Source organism: Zonotrichia leucophrys, chromosome 3 (assembly GCF_028769735.1).
Source record: "Zonotrichia leucophrys gambelii isolate GWCS_2022_RI chromosome 3, RI_Zleu_2.0, whole genome shotgun sequence".
In the NCBI taxonomy this organism is placed as follows: Eukaryota; Metazoa; Chordata; class Aves; order Passeriformes; family Passerellidae; genus Zonotrichia; species Zonotrichia leucophrys.
In genome coordinates this window covers 28,063,562-28,076,524 of record NC_088172.1, presented here as the reverse complement: position 1 = coordinate 28,076,524, position 12,963 = coordinate 28,063,562, and the positions used below count along the sequence as shown (strand labels likewise).

The 12,963-nt window shown below is 45.9% G+C and overlaps 1 protein-coding gene across 1 annotated transcript in view; it reads right to left on the bottom strand.

The window, feature by feature from the left end:
* The window catches only part of HPCAL1 (hippocalcin like 1), a 255,446-nt gene extending 243,046 nt beyond the window's left edge, over positions 1–12,400 (bottom strand). The window contains exon 1 of the mRNA XM_064707714.1: positions 12,242–12,400. The gene's annotated coding sequence lies outside the window, so the exon portion shown is untranslated. The remainder of the gene's footprint in view (positions 1–12,241) is intronic.
* Between the last annotated feature and the right edge of the window lie 563 nt (positions 12,401–12,963).

Here is a 12,963-nt window from a genome sequence, read left to right as displayed (position 1 = left end):
ATCCTACTGTCCAAATTTATTCACCCAGCAAAGGTCAGGAAATTGCTGAATTACAAATGCAATTGTTTAGAGCAACTTTGTGCAACTTAGTGAAAGCTGCACTCAATTTGTTCAACCCAGCATCCTGAAGTTCCCATGGAAAATTTATTGTGCCAGATATATTAAGTGCAAATTGCATTATAAATTCATTTATAATTAAAACTGCCATTTCTGTGCCTCCTGCCATACCCCACTTTCTGCTTCAGCAGACACATCACTCCAGCCCTTGCTGTTTCTGTTTTAATCTGTGTAACAGTTAAATCTCTCCATACTCCTGGGAAATTCATGTACTCAAGAAACTGAGGCAGGAGTTAAGCAGTATTTCATGGAATGGTCTGGATTGGAAAGGACCTTAAAGATCTTCTAATCCCAGTCCCCCTGCTGTGGGCAGGGACACCTTTCCCTAGACTGGGTTGCTCAGAGCCCCATCCAGCCTGGCCTTAGAGCACTTCCAGGAATGGGGCCTCCAATACTTCCTTGGGCAACCTGTGCTTCATCATCTGCACAATAAAGAATTTCTTCCTTCCTAATATCTAATCTAACTCTGAAATGATGGGAGTGGGAGCAGAGAAGCTGCCACCTCTCCACTGGCTTTTTCTTACCCCTTCCCAAGACTGAGCTAAGCACAATGGCCTCAAAAACAAACGTGGCCAGCCTGGACTGCTGCTCCATAGCTCTGCTTGACTCATTCCAGTGATGACATAGGAGTCACCACTGATTTGATCTTCTCCACTAAATGCCCGCAGACACTGAGGGAGGAGCCACCAAGGACGCCCAGCTCCTTGCACTGATCATTGCCCATCTCTTCACGTGCCTCTACCACTGCTCACTCCTGCAGGAGACATCCACACCTGCCTTAGTCCTGCCCCAGGACAGAGAGGCCCCAGCCAGCACAATTTCATCTCTGAACCTGTCCCAGCATCTTGCTGGCACTGGAACCACAGCCCCCGGCCTGAGCAGGGGACAGCAGGCATGCAGCCTGTACCCCTTCCCTGCTCCCCAGGGTTAGGAGGCAAACAGCTCCTGGTGGGCTGTGGCAACCCAAATCAGGGCATCAGCACACAGCAGTCATTCCATAAAACCCAGACAGCACCTGCCAAGGGAGAAGAGCAGGGAAGTGTGGCATGTGCTTGAAAGGACTGCATCACTGGGGGACACCTCTGGTGCTGAGCTCAGCTCCACAGTGGTACAGGCATTTCTTACCACAGAAAATCACACACACACAGAGGAGTCTGTCACAGACATCTTTTGTGAAAAATCCTTTCTTTAGGATTTTTCCCCTTTCTGAGAAGCTGTGGCCTCAGCAACAAAATGTAAACAATGGTTATCTGCTGCTGTGGAATGCAACAGGTGGATCCGTGATTGGTCTCGGGTGGATGTTTGGATTTACTGACCACTCACGGCAGAGCTGTTCTTGCTTTCTGCCTGGACACAGAATTTTGTTACTCTTTCCTTTTCTATTGTTAGCTTAGCTAGTTTCTGAGAATTTATCCTTCTATTCCTATTAGCATAGTAATAATGTAATATATATCATAAAATAATAAATCAAGCCTTCTGAACATGACGTCAACATTCTCGTCTCTCTCTTCATCCTGAAAAACCCTTGCAAGCCCTGTAACAGGCATCCACAAAGCCAGTACTTCTCCCTCTGATGTGATACACAGCACAAGGTTAACCCACCCACCCAGAGCACCCCTTCACTTATCTCTCCCACCAGAGCAGTCCCACAGGACAGCGCTGGTTCCAGCATCACCTCCTCACTGTGGTAGCACCTCACATGGGATCTTGCTGGGCCAGGACTCAGGTATAAGCTTTCCTTGTGAATTTCCAGCTTAAAGCAAGGTGATGGTATCCTTGGTTAAAAGGGCACTAGAAGTACAACTTAATTACCCAGCATTACAACACAGCTCTTCTGAGAGGCTGCAGGAGGAAATTGGCACTGTTCTGATGGAATATTCCATGTGGCTAACAACAATTTCATGCAGCCTCAGAGAGGACAGTCAGTTAGCTAAATCTGTTGAAAGGTAAGAGTGACATGCAGTGTTATTCTTTCCTTACATGTAGTACAACTATATATTTTCAGGCTATATAGCTTATGTTTTTAGATGAGAAGAAAGCAAAATAAGAAAAAAACATCAAGCTGAAAATAAATTGGATGCAGTTCAGAAGGACAGTGGAAAAATACAGAATGACAAAGAGATGGTAAAGCAGCAACTTAATAAAAAAGGATCGGGGCATCACCACTAATCACAAGCAAGCAGTGCCCCACAAGCATTGTGTGCATCCACACCAGGCAGAATGAACAAACACCCTGCAACATCTGGGAGGGCTGGAGGCAAGTATCACCCAGGAATCAACAGCTCTAAGATCTCAACAGAAAACCTAAATGCAGTCTTGGACATGTGTTTCAGAAGGGACACTCAGGGGACCAACAAGTGTCATCAGTGACCAGATATGCCTGGCCTTAAAGGAAAGGTTGGACTAACTGGTGGTGAGGCAGATAAGGAGGGAAAAGGCTGAGGAGAGACTTGATACTTCTCTTTAAAGACATGAAAAATAGATACCAAGCAGAGGAGATTAATTGTCAGGAAAACCAAAAGGTTTACATCAGAAGGAGACAGAGTAGGCAAGAGAAAGGATTTAACAGTGAGGATAGTGAAGATCCAGAGCAGGTTACCTGGAGGTAAGGCATAAAGCCTTTGTTTGGTGCATATAAGTAAAGTAATTCAGGCAGAATTCACCCTGTCTTGGGACAAGGGATGGCCTCTAACTTCTGCAGGTAAACAAACCCATGCCTTTTGAATCACTCTCTCCTTTAGGACCTCTAAAGACAGCAGCTCTCATTGTGCTCCAAGATGTTCTCAGCATCACTTGAGGATGGGATTTGCCCTGCTGACAGGAACTGAGAGGCACAGCAAGAGACCTGGAAGAGATGGTCCTTTTGTCTGTTAGGCTGCAGGTTGGTAGGAAGAGCCACTGGCTGGCTCCTTACCAGCAGCAGTGAGCAAACCAACCTGACCTCACAAACACACTCACTCATTTATTAATTGGGAAAATAAATCACATGAAAAAGGGACATGAGCAGTGTCGGATCTCAAGATCTCAGTCCTGAGATGCTGAGCCTCCGAGACCACCTTGGGGGGCTCGGGAGTCCTGGAATGTTGCCAGAATGTCTGGTGCAGGACTTTAACTCTACACAGGAGACGACAAGGATGAGGCTTCACAGGGTGAATGGTGAAGGGATTAGTTAATTAGAGGTGAGACACAGGGTTTAGGATTTATGTACAGGGGGGTTTGGAGGAGTAAGATGGAGGAATTGGGGTGTGTCCTGTCCTCCTTCTTCTTCCTCTTCTCCTCCATCTTCTTTGGCCACGGTGGCACTTTTGGATTGGTTATTACTGAGAGTGCACCGAGTTATAAGAATAGATGGTATTGGGGAAAACGATAAATATTGTACACGTAACAAAGGGTATAAAGATACGAGGCTGCCCGGGAGGGCAGACAGTGTGCCATGGCTGACTGCTGAGCAGATCTTTGTTCGGCTGAAAGAACATCTTTTAGATAAACAATTAATAAACATAAAAACCGAAAGAAGAACTGAAGCCTCTTCTCGTCTTCGATACGCGGGCTGCCCCAAGGCCACCTCGGGCCTTTCCAGGCCCCTCAACAGCCGAGATAACCGACAGAGCAGAAAGAAGCCTGCTGCACCAGAGGGGAAGCTCAGCTCGGCTAAGAGCCTTCACAGCAGCACATGGGGCTTTGAGCTGTGGAGGGCACAGACGGTGAGCAGCAGGCAGTCTCCATGGGAGGCCACAGAAACTTGTGCTATGCTTGGTCCACAAACTCTTTTTCTTATTGGACACATACAAAAAAAAATTTAAATATCTAACAGCTCCTGTCAATATTAATTCTCCCCCAAGAGGCTTGCTATTCACAGCAGGATAACTAAAGCAACACTCATTACTTTAATTAGTGAAGGAGACAAAAAAATACAACCAGAGCTTGCAAAACAGCCACTTTTACTTTATTTGAAATGCCTACCACAAGCCCATACTTCTGCCCATAAAATTTCGAAGTACTCTTCTGCATGTGCTGTCTACAGAGCACAATTTCTTTCTGCTGAGGAGAGTTGCACCCCAGCAGAAAATGCACTTCTAAAATTTCTCAGGACAGATATATCCAGAAAGATATTTTATAACTGGTACTATGAATCCCAATGCTGCACCAAAGCAAGTGATACAGATGCAATGTCTCCAAAGAGACCAAGAGCCAGAAAGCCAACACGTTTCTTCAGCACCCTAGTGTAGTGGTAGTTTATGTCTGGAGTACAATTCCAAGCCATGGCTTAGCACAAAGAAAACAGGCTTTCATAGACTTTTTCCTTTCAATCAGTCACTCAAAATTCCCTTGCCAGCACTGAAAATTGGTCACCTGCTTTACCCTTTTCTGTGATCAGTCTAGATCTGAACAGGAAAGCAGGAGGCACGCGTGGTGGATTACACAGTGAGACCCTGAGAGAGAGCACGTCTGTCTGAGCAAGGTTCTGCCACAGCAGTGAAAGACACAATTAGGCTCATCATTTTTTAATTAGGAAATGACGTGTGATTTACAAGCCTTAGTGCAATGTGGTATTTGAACAGCGAGGAGTGACATTTCCAAACAGCATCACAGGAACCTTCTCTTCCCCTGCCCCATCCCCCCAGTCATTTAAGCAAGTCATTCAGACAAAGAGCAAAAGTCCTTTGTCTGGGTTTTAATCCAGACTAGTGGAGTCCTGTATGTGCTCTTTTCATTCTTTTTTTCCATCTTTTTTCCAGCCTCTTTTTCTTTAATAAGATGCAGTTTCTCCCCTGCAGTCAGCAGTGACAATAGTGACTGTAGCTGTCTGAATTTCAGCATACATAACCAGAATCTGAGCTTCCCTTGCAAGAAAGTTCACCAAGTCTAGGAGAGAATTATGCACCCAACAATCCAGCCATGTCAGAGACCTTGTCTGCTGAAGGGCTGTGGGTGGCATGGACCCACCATCACCACTAGCAGCCTGATCCTGCAGCCTGCTCCTCAGCCATGTCCAAGGTCAGAGCCACATCCATTATGTGAGGTCAATATAGAGTGCATGAGTGCAAAAGCTCAGAGTAGTTGTGTGGAAGGAGCTTGCTCTCAGCACACAAAGCCTGGTGGCTCTGAGAAGGAGGATGCTTTGCTCACATCTCCTGCTGCTCCAGAACCCACAGCACTGCAGTTACACATCTTACAGGCTGTATGATCACCTCGTACATCCTCCAACCACAGCTGCAGCAAAGAGATACACCAGCTCTCCCCAAATCTGGTGAATCTTTTTAAGCCTTCATCAACCAGGAAAAGCCAGGATGGTCATGGCATCTTTAGAAACCCATGGTGCCAGTACCCACCCAGGCTTTGGGGGTCACAGCCCTGTGGTGCACTCATCCCAGCTCAGAGGTTGTGCAGTGCACGCTCAGCACTGCTGGTGGGCACTCTGAGAGCTGCCCAGAGCACACAGAACTAAAGCTATGGAATGACAACTCTAAGGGATGTGGCTGTGACTTGCCACTTCACTGAGCTACAAAAGGAAATTCCTCACATGCAGGCAAGGCCTAAGCATAATGCAGCATCTCCAGAGGAAACATCTGCTCACTGGTACATAGGGGCAGAAGAGTTTTGAGAAACACAGTGAGAAAGAGTAATTGAAGACACCAAAATCACAGGTAAAAATCTCACTAGCAAAAATAAGAGGACTGAAATATTAATATTGCCCATGACTGCAGGGGGAACACAGAGGAGAAAGGTGGCAGACAGTACTTCAGACTCAGAGGCATGAGCCAAAGCATGACTTTAGATTTACAGTAGAGATGGATTACCATCAGCAGTCACAAGTAGATAGAGCCAGCCTAGGCATCAACAGAGACATTCCAAATACAACACACCTTTACACATAAAACCCCACCAGTCTGAATGGACTAGCAAGAGCTTGGCCACCAGTTTCAGGTGCAAGGCAATTATTCCCTTTGGCACACTCCCTCCACCTGTAACAGTGATGTGTGAGCACAGTCCATGCTATCTTTGATTGCAACCTGAGCAATGCCCCAGGTCATCACAAAGCCTCAATGAATTTAACAAGCCCTGCAGCATTACTGGGAGAAGTGAGCACCAAAAGGGAAAATATCCAACAGTCTACCTACTAAAAGAAAAAGCAGTCTTTATGAGGTAGCTCTTAATTTTGGAATTGCATTTCTAGAAACTGTACTTTCAACATAGTCATCGGTTGTGTTTTTTAAAAAAAGACATTTCTTACTGTTAAGGCTTTATCAGAGCATTCACACATGAAATAACTGATAACCCTTACACATTCAAAACCAGATTTTTTTTTTCTATCTACATCTTTCCATAACGACCAAAATATCCCACCTTGGGATTTGACTTTATCTGGAAGATTACTTGGATAATCTCAATTAAATTACACCTTCAAGACAATTAAAAAATGCTGCCTGTGGACTGCAAGTGCTTAAATATCATTAAATGGTGATACAGCAGTAATTTATGCCATCCTTGGAACTTGCAGCTCCCAGCCTCAGACTCAGAATTCAAATCTCTGTAATTTAAATCTTGCCTCTCTCTAAACTGAATAAAACATGACCTATGTTTGTTTATATTCTCCATATTTCATTCACGGTAGCTCTCTTCCATGCAAGTCTCAAAGACAAGCTCTGAAATATAGAGGACAATCATGAGGTATTTGTGGCTTATCTTACTCTGCTTTTAATTCACTTCACTGTTAATTTCATTACTAAAGAACTCCAGAACAACTCAGTATTTTCAGTATTTCTTCAGTTTTGTTGGGGTTTATGCATTATTCTACCTAATTCCACGTAGATTATTGAAATCGATTTGGCACAGTCCTATAATTCACCTTTTCACAGAATCATTAAGGTTGGAGGTCTTCAAGATCATCCAGTCCAACCATTAATGCAGCACCACCATATTGGCGCCTAAACCATATCCCCAAATGCCACGTGCAGATCCTCTGGAACACTTCCAGAGATGGTCAATCCACCACCGGCCTGAGCAACTCATTCCAATGCCTAAAGACTTTCAGAAAAAAACAAATACTAATATCTAAACTGAACTGTCTCTGGTGCAACTTGGGGCCATTTCTTCTTGTCAGTCACTTGAGACATGGCACAAGAGACCAATCCCCACCTCACTTCAACCTCCTTTCAGAGCTGGAGGGAGCAATGAGATCCTCACTAAGCTTACTCTTCTCCAGCCTAAACTGCTAAACAGTTCCCTCAGCTGCTCCTTGTAAGAGAAGTTTTCTAGACCCTTCACCAACTTCATTTCCTTTCTCTGGACCAGCTCCAGACATCAAAGTCCTTTTTGAAGTGAGGGGCCCAGAACTGGACACAGCACTCGATGTGTGGCCTCACCAGTGCTGAACAATCTCTTCCCTAGTCCTGCTGACCATGATTTTCCTGATCCAGGCTTTTCTTTTCTCTCCCACTGTGGTATCAGATGAGTTTTGCAAGGGAGTCATCTACTAGGGTGATGAAGAAGCAGGACGAGCAGCAAGCCTCAGCAGCAAGGGAGGCAGGAAGAGTTCTTGTCCTGTAAATATGTTTCCTGTCCTATCTGAGCATGGCTTTGCAAAGGTAACACCACTAGTGGTGTTATGAAGCACTAAGTGAACATAGGTGGAAGGCTCCAAATAAGACAGGCACCAGGCAAGAGAACATATCCCTTAAATTCTGCTCACATTTCCCAGCCAGAGGTGAGGGAAGACATCTCTTGTACAGCATTAATGGGAGCTTTATTAGGAACATGAGTGAGTGTGGTCCAACTCCTTCAGCTGCCTCAGGCACTCAGACTGGCACCTGATTTGGGTTGTTTAAATTAACTCCAGGCTCCAGAGTCCCTTGGGGCTGGGCTCATTCTGTCATTTCCCAGGTAAGAATGGAGGAGCCCCATCCGGCTCGTAACTCACAGGGAGAACTTCACAAGGCTTCCCTCACCATAAAAGACTTCTGCTTCCAGGTAGCCAAGCCACAAAATGCACATTGCATGTCTTAGGAAGCCAAAGAGCAGGAAAGAGTGGGGCACCTGCTCCTGAAGGCCACAGCACTGAGTTGCTGGAGGCAGCTGAGCAAAGCCAGGCTGCCTTCAAGGATTCTGCAGCTTCAGCATCAGAAGGCCCCTACTCTCCCCATCCCCTCAGATCACTCACAAGCTGGCCACCCTCCCCCTCAAGTATGAATGCACATTCAGAGGCTCTCCCTGGCCCAGCAAACACCTGGCTGTGGAACATAATAGGGAAAAAGCTTGACAGGCAAAGGACAGCTCCTGTGGAGCACATCACTTTAAGCCCACCATGAGAGCTGGCAGGGTGACCAAGAGGGGGACACCTCCTGCAGGGACCAGCTGCTCACTGCTGTGAGCCCAGCACTGCAAGCCTAGAGGAAATCTGGCTGGTAAGAGGACTGGATATTCTGGGGTTTTAGCCCCAGGTTCTGGGACAGCTGCAGCTGAGGTTAGCCACTGGCTGCTTTATAGCAGGTGGATAAAACATGGGTGGTGGGGACTCAGTTCTAGCCCCTTCTGCTGATTGCAAACAGCTTTTTCAGCAGGCTGAGCTAAACACAAGGGGTTTTCCCCTATAACAGGGCATTCAAGAGTTGCCAAGCAGCCATAGCAGAGCACATCCAGGTGCAGACTGCTCCTTCAATCTACGAGGGAAGCATGTTTGTTTTGCAAGACAGGAGAGATGTGCTTGACTGGTTTTCACTCCCACCCCAGGGAAGGCTGTGCATCACCATTCTGTTTCTTCACAGATCTAATCATCTGCTTCATCTCTTCACCTTGCAAAAAGCTGCTGCAAGGAGCAGCCTGGTGATAAATTGGCTGCCTCTTACACTTCAGATCCTTAACACAGTCAGCAAACTTCTCTCCCTCCACGGACTAGGCTGCCCAGAACAATGTTTCCCAAACAGGCCAGGCTTGGCCTGGAATACCCTTTGGAAGATGCTATCCCACAGCCCCAGGCAATCTTGAGCATCTCTGCAAACACAGAACTTGCTAAGGAATGGTCCCTAGTTGCCCTGGATCTAGCTCTGGAGTGAGCTGCCACAGAAAATAAGTCCAGTTTTGGAAGAGGGTGCACCTCTGAGCAGCAGATGGGATCTGACAGGCAGTCTTTGTCCTCATCACTGATCTTTTCAGCATAAGGAAAAAATACTACAAGCTTCGGAATTTTCCCTACAAGAACCTGTGAAACTCATTAGCAGCCAACAAACAGAGGGAATTCTCCATTTGAGGTGTTTTCAGGGAATGAGACTGTTAGTGCAGGAAAGCATAGAAGGCACATTTTCTGGGGTTGCAGGTCACTGTTAGACTGCAGGAATGTTTATACAAAGGGTCTGTTTAAAGTCTTCACATAGAGGGTCAATAACAATCAGAATACATAAATGTTTATACACATTAGCAAACATATAAGCTAACATACAAATTGCTTATGCCCATCCATAATACCTACTTTCATCTTGTTTGTATTACATACTCACATCCATGGCGCTTATGAGGATCCATGGAACAAGTTAATCTGTGATACAGATTAGGCATGACCTAAATTTTAGTCTGTATCTCTCACGTGTTCTCTCAGGACAGAGATTTTATTCAGAGAGCTCTGGTTCCTGTAGGTGGCCTCTGTGCCCACAGGGGCTGCTGCAGAGCTCGGGTACCTGCCTGCATGGCTGCAGACACAGCCTGAGCATCCACTCCACGTGAGCTCAGGGCTGCCTGCACCCACCTGGGCAGAGATGCTCCAACATCCCTTTCTTCTCCTTTCACCCATATTCCACAGACACAAGCATCACACAAAACAAAAAGGAAAAAACAAACAAACAACTGAAAAAAGACCCAATATGAACCTCACTGCTTGCATTCTTCATCTTGGCTGCCTTGATGCTACAGCGAGCACAGCATCAGGGCAAAGTGGGAGGGAGCATGTGCAAAGAGAGACAGAGGGAAAACAGATCACACAAAGAAATAAAAACACAAACCAAAACGTGTAACAGACAAGATCAGCAGCAAAAGAGGCACATTCAGGAGACAGGCACTGATGAGGCTGCCAGGTGAAGCGATGAGAGGAGCAGGCCCATGGCTGTGGGTTCAGCAGGCTCTGTGATGCTCTCATGTCCATCCAAACAGCCACCCCACAGCTGCCTTCTCTGTGCCTATCCGCCTTGGCTGAAACCAGCATGCAGCAGCTCCCAACCCACCAGGCAGCCTTTACAAACTCAGGGATAACCTGTGAGCCCAGGGAGGGCAGCTCTGACAGATGGGCAGGGCTGGATTTGGCTGCAGGGGCTGCAGCTCCTGCCTGCCACTCGCATTAGTGTAAGCTGCCCTCCTCGGGTTCACCACTTCAGCAATCACATAATCCCTGGGATTTAGGCAGCAAACAGAGTGCCTGCTCAGCAAAGGTCTGGAAAAGGTTGTGTGAGGTACAAAAGAGGGAACCAGAGGACTGGCTTGACCCCAGTGTGATACAGGGCACCAGCCGCTGGGCAGCACTGAGATCCCATTTACAAAACCCACAAGCTTCAGAAGCATCAGGGACATGATGTGATTCCAGCTGTGTAAAGCTGGAATTCCTGGCACCAGATGTAAATGCCAAAACAAGAGTTAATCCCTAAGATTGTGCCATTCATTAATAGAAATGAGGCACCTTCCATCCCTCTGGAAGCTGTTATCTGACACTGGTCAGATAAGCTGTCCCTTCCCCTTCATCAGCTCTAAGGGGTACTGGGTTTACCAGCCCAGATACAAATTTCCTTGTCATAAGCATAGAGACTTAAATGACACTAACGCCAGGACATCTCATGCATGGCACTTGCTTTTCATGCTACCACAGGCCTGCTCCATCCCAGCAGCTCATTGCCCAAGATGAATAAACTTTGACAGTGATATTTAGAAATATGCATCTTCTGCATCATATCAGTGAAGTCTGAGGGCAGTGGCTTTATGTAATAATTAACAACTGTTTGGGAAAATTATTCATTAAGTTTTAAGGGCAACATTATTTGTCATACTTGGAAATGTGGCTGCCTTGTGGGAAATTACTCTTCTTGCAGACAGTACAGGAGGCCTCTTGAAAAGTGAAGACTTAGCAACAAGTGCCTGATTATGAGAAATGCATACTGGATGCACACTGAAACCCCAGCTAGCAACATATACCATGGTACTTCAGCACTGACCTGGTGCTCCCACACCTCAAATCCCATTTCAAGGCAGCAGCACCACAAGCAGAGCTAACAAAACCAAGCTTTAGCAACCTTCAGTTCTGTGAATGGAGCCACAGCCCTGCAACACAAGGCTAATAATATTTTTTGGACACATGGATCTGGGTAACACAAATGACACGGTGATTCAGCTTAATTACAAACTTCCTGTTAGAAATATCAAGGTTCTTCCAATGGCACTGTCAATTGTTCTTCTGACTCATCCAGTTGTTCCTGTAACCTCACAAAACAAAACCTTTTTTGACCCTTAAGGTATAAATAATTAAAAAACCCATTATTTTGAAAGAGTACCTGGCAATCCATAGTTTCTGGAGCACCATAGTAACACACAGAAAGAATTACAACATTCTGCTTAGGGACAGTGGCTTTTATTAGAACCTCCACTCCCTGAAAGACAGCTGTAAAACACCCATTCATCCCTCATTTGGAAGAGGCACATTAATTCCCCACACCAGGATGGTCAGATCATCACTAGTGAAGGGTGAATCAGAAGTCCATCCATTCCAGGCCAATCTTTCAAGATCATTAGTTAAGAAAGTCTTGCTCATTTGAGACACAGGCTTGAACCTTCCTGCAAATTAGTTCTACCTTAAAGCACAGAGCTAGGGACCCAGCAGGAAAAACTCAAGGGCACTGGCACTACACCCATTTCCATCTCAAAGCCTGATCCTTCCACGTGAAAACAGGAGCCTCATATCCAGGTTCAGGGAGAAAATACATTCATGGTAAACAGAGACAATTCAGCCAACAGCAAAACAATTCTGAGCCTCTCTACCTCAGCAGAACCTCCAGCACAAAGCAAGAAGCAGCCTCCTTACCAGAAAGCTCTACAGGCTCCCAAAGTAAGAATGTTTTTTTTTTTTTAAGAAAAAGCCATGTTTTTAACTTACCTCTCAGGAGGTCTTGAACATGATTTGCAAAGCCTCAGGACCAAGTGGGCTCCCACAGCACACAACAGAGCATCACCCCAGGCTCCTGGGAGGCATTAAGGCAGCAGTCAGTTAATTAGGGTAGGGTTTGCAAGAGTCTCCCAGCCTTCTCTCACAGACAATACAGAGTGGCAGCATTCACTTCAACAAGGGCAGGATCAAGTTATTTGTGGCTCACAGTAGCCCACTTCTTCCTCCTCAGGTTTTTGTCTCTCTTTGGCATAAACAACTTGAAAAGCCTGTGCAGCTAATTCCCAAGTCCCACACAACTGTGAGACTTCCTTTCCAATCCCCCTTTGGTGAACTCTAAAATGACACACGGGGCATTAACAACCCCCATAATAAACCCTCACTAACATGACTTCCAGATCTATTTTTTCCATTACTCTGTATTCTATTTAAGAGCTTGATTTTGGGAGGCACAAAAGGCCTGATTTTCAAAGATGCTGTGATTGAACAGGGAGTGGGGAACAGAGATGTACAACTCTTCTGAAAATCACAACTCACACCGTGAAACCAAACACCAAAAAAATTACCAGCAAGAACTCTATTTTTAGCTATCCTGTGTCACACCATTCACCATCCCCAAGCAAACTTTCTGGCAAATATTTAGACTAAGTCTCAGAACCCCATGCTTTGTCAAGAGAGCTCAGTGATACCTATAGCAGCTGCAGGCACAGCAC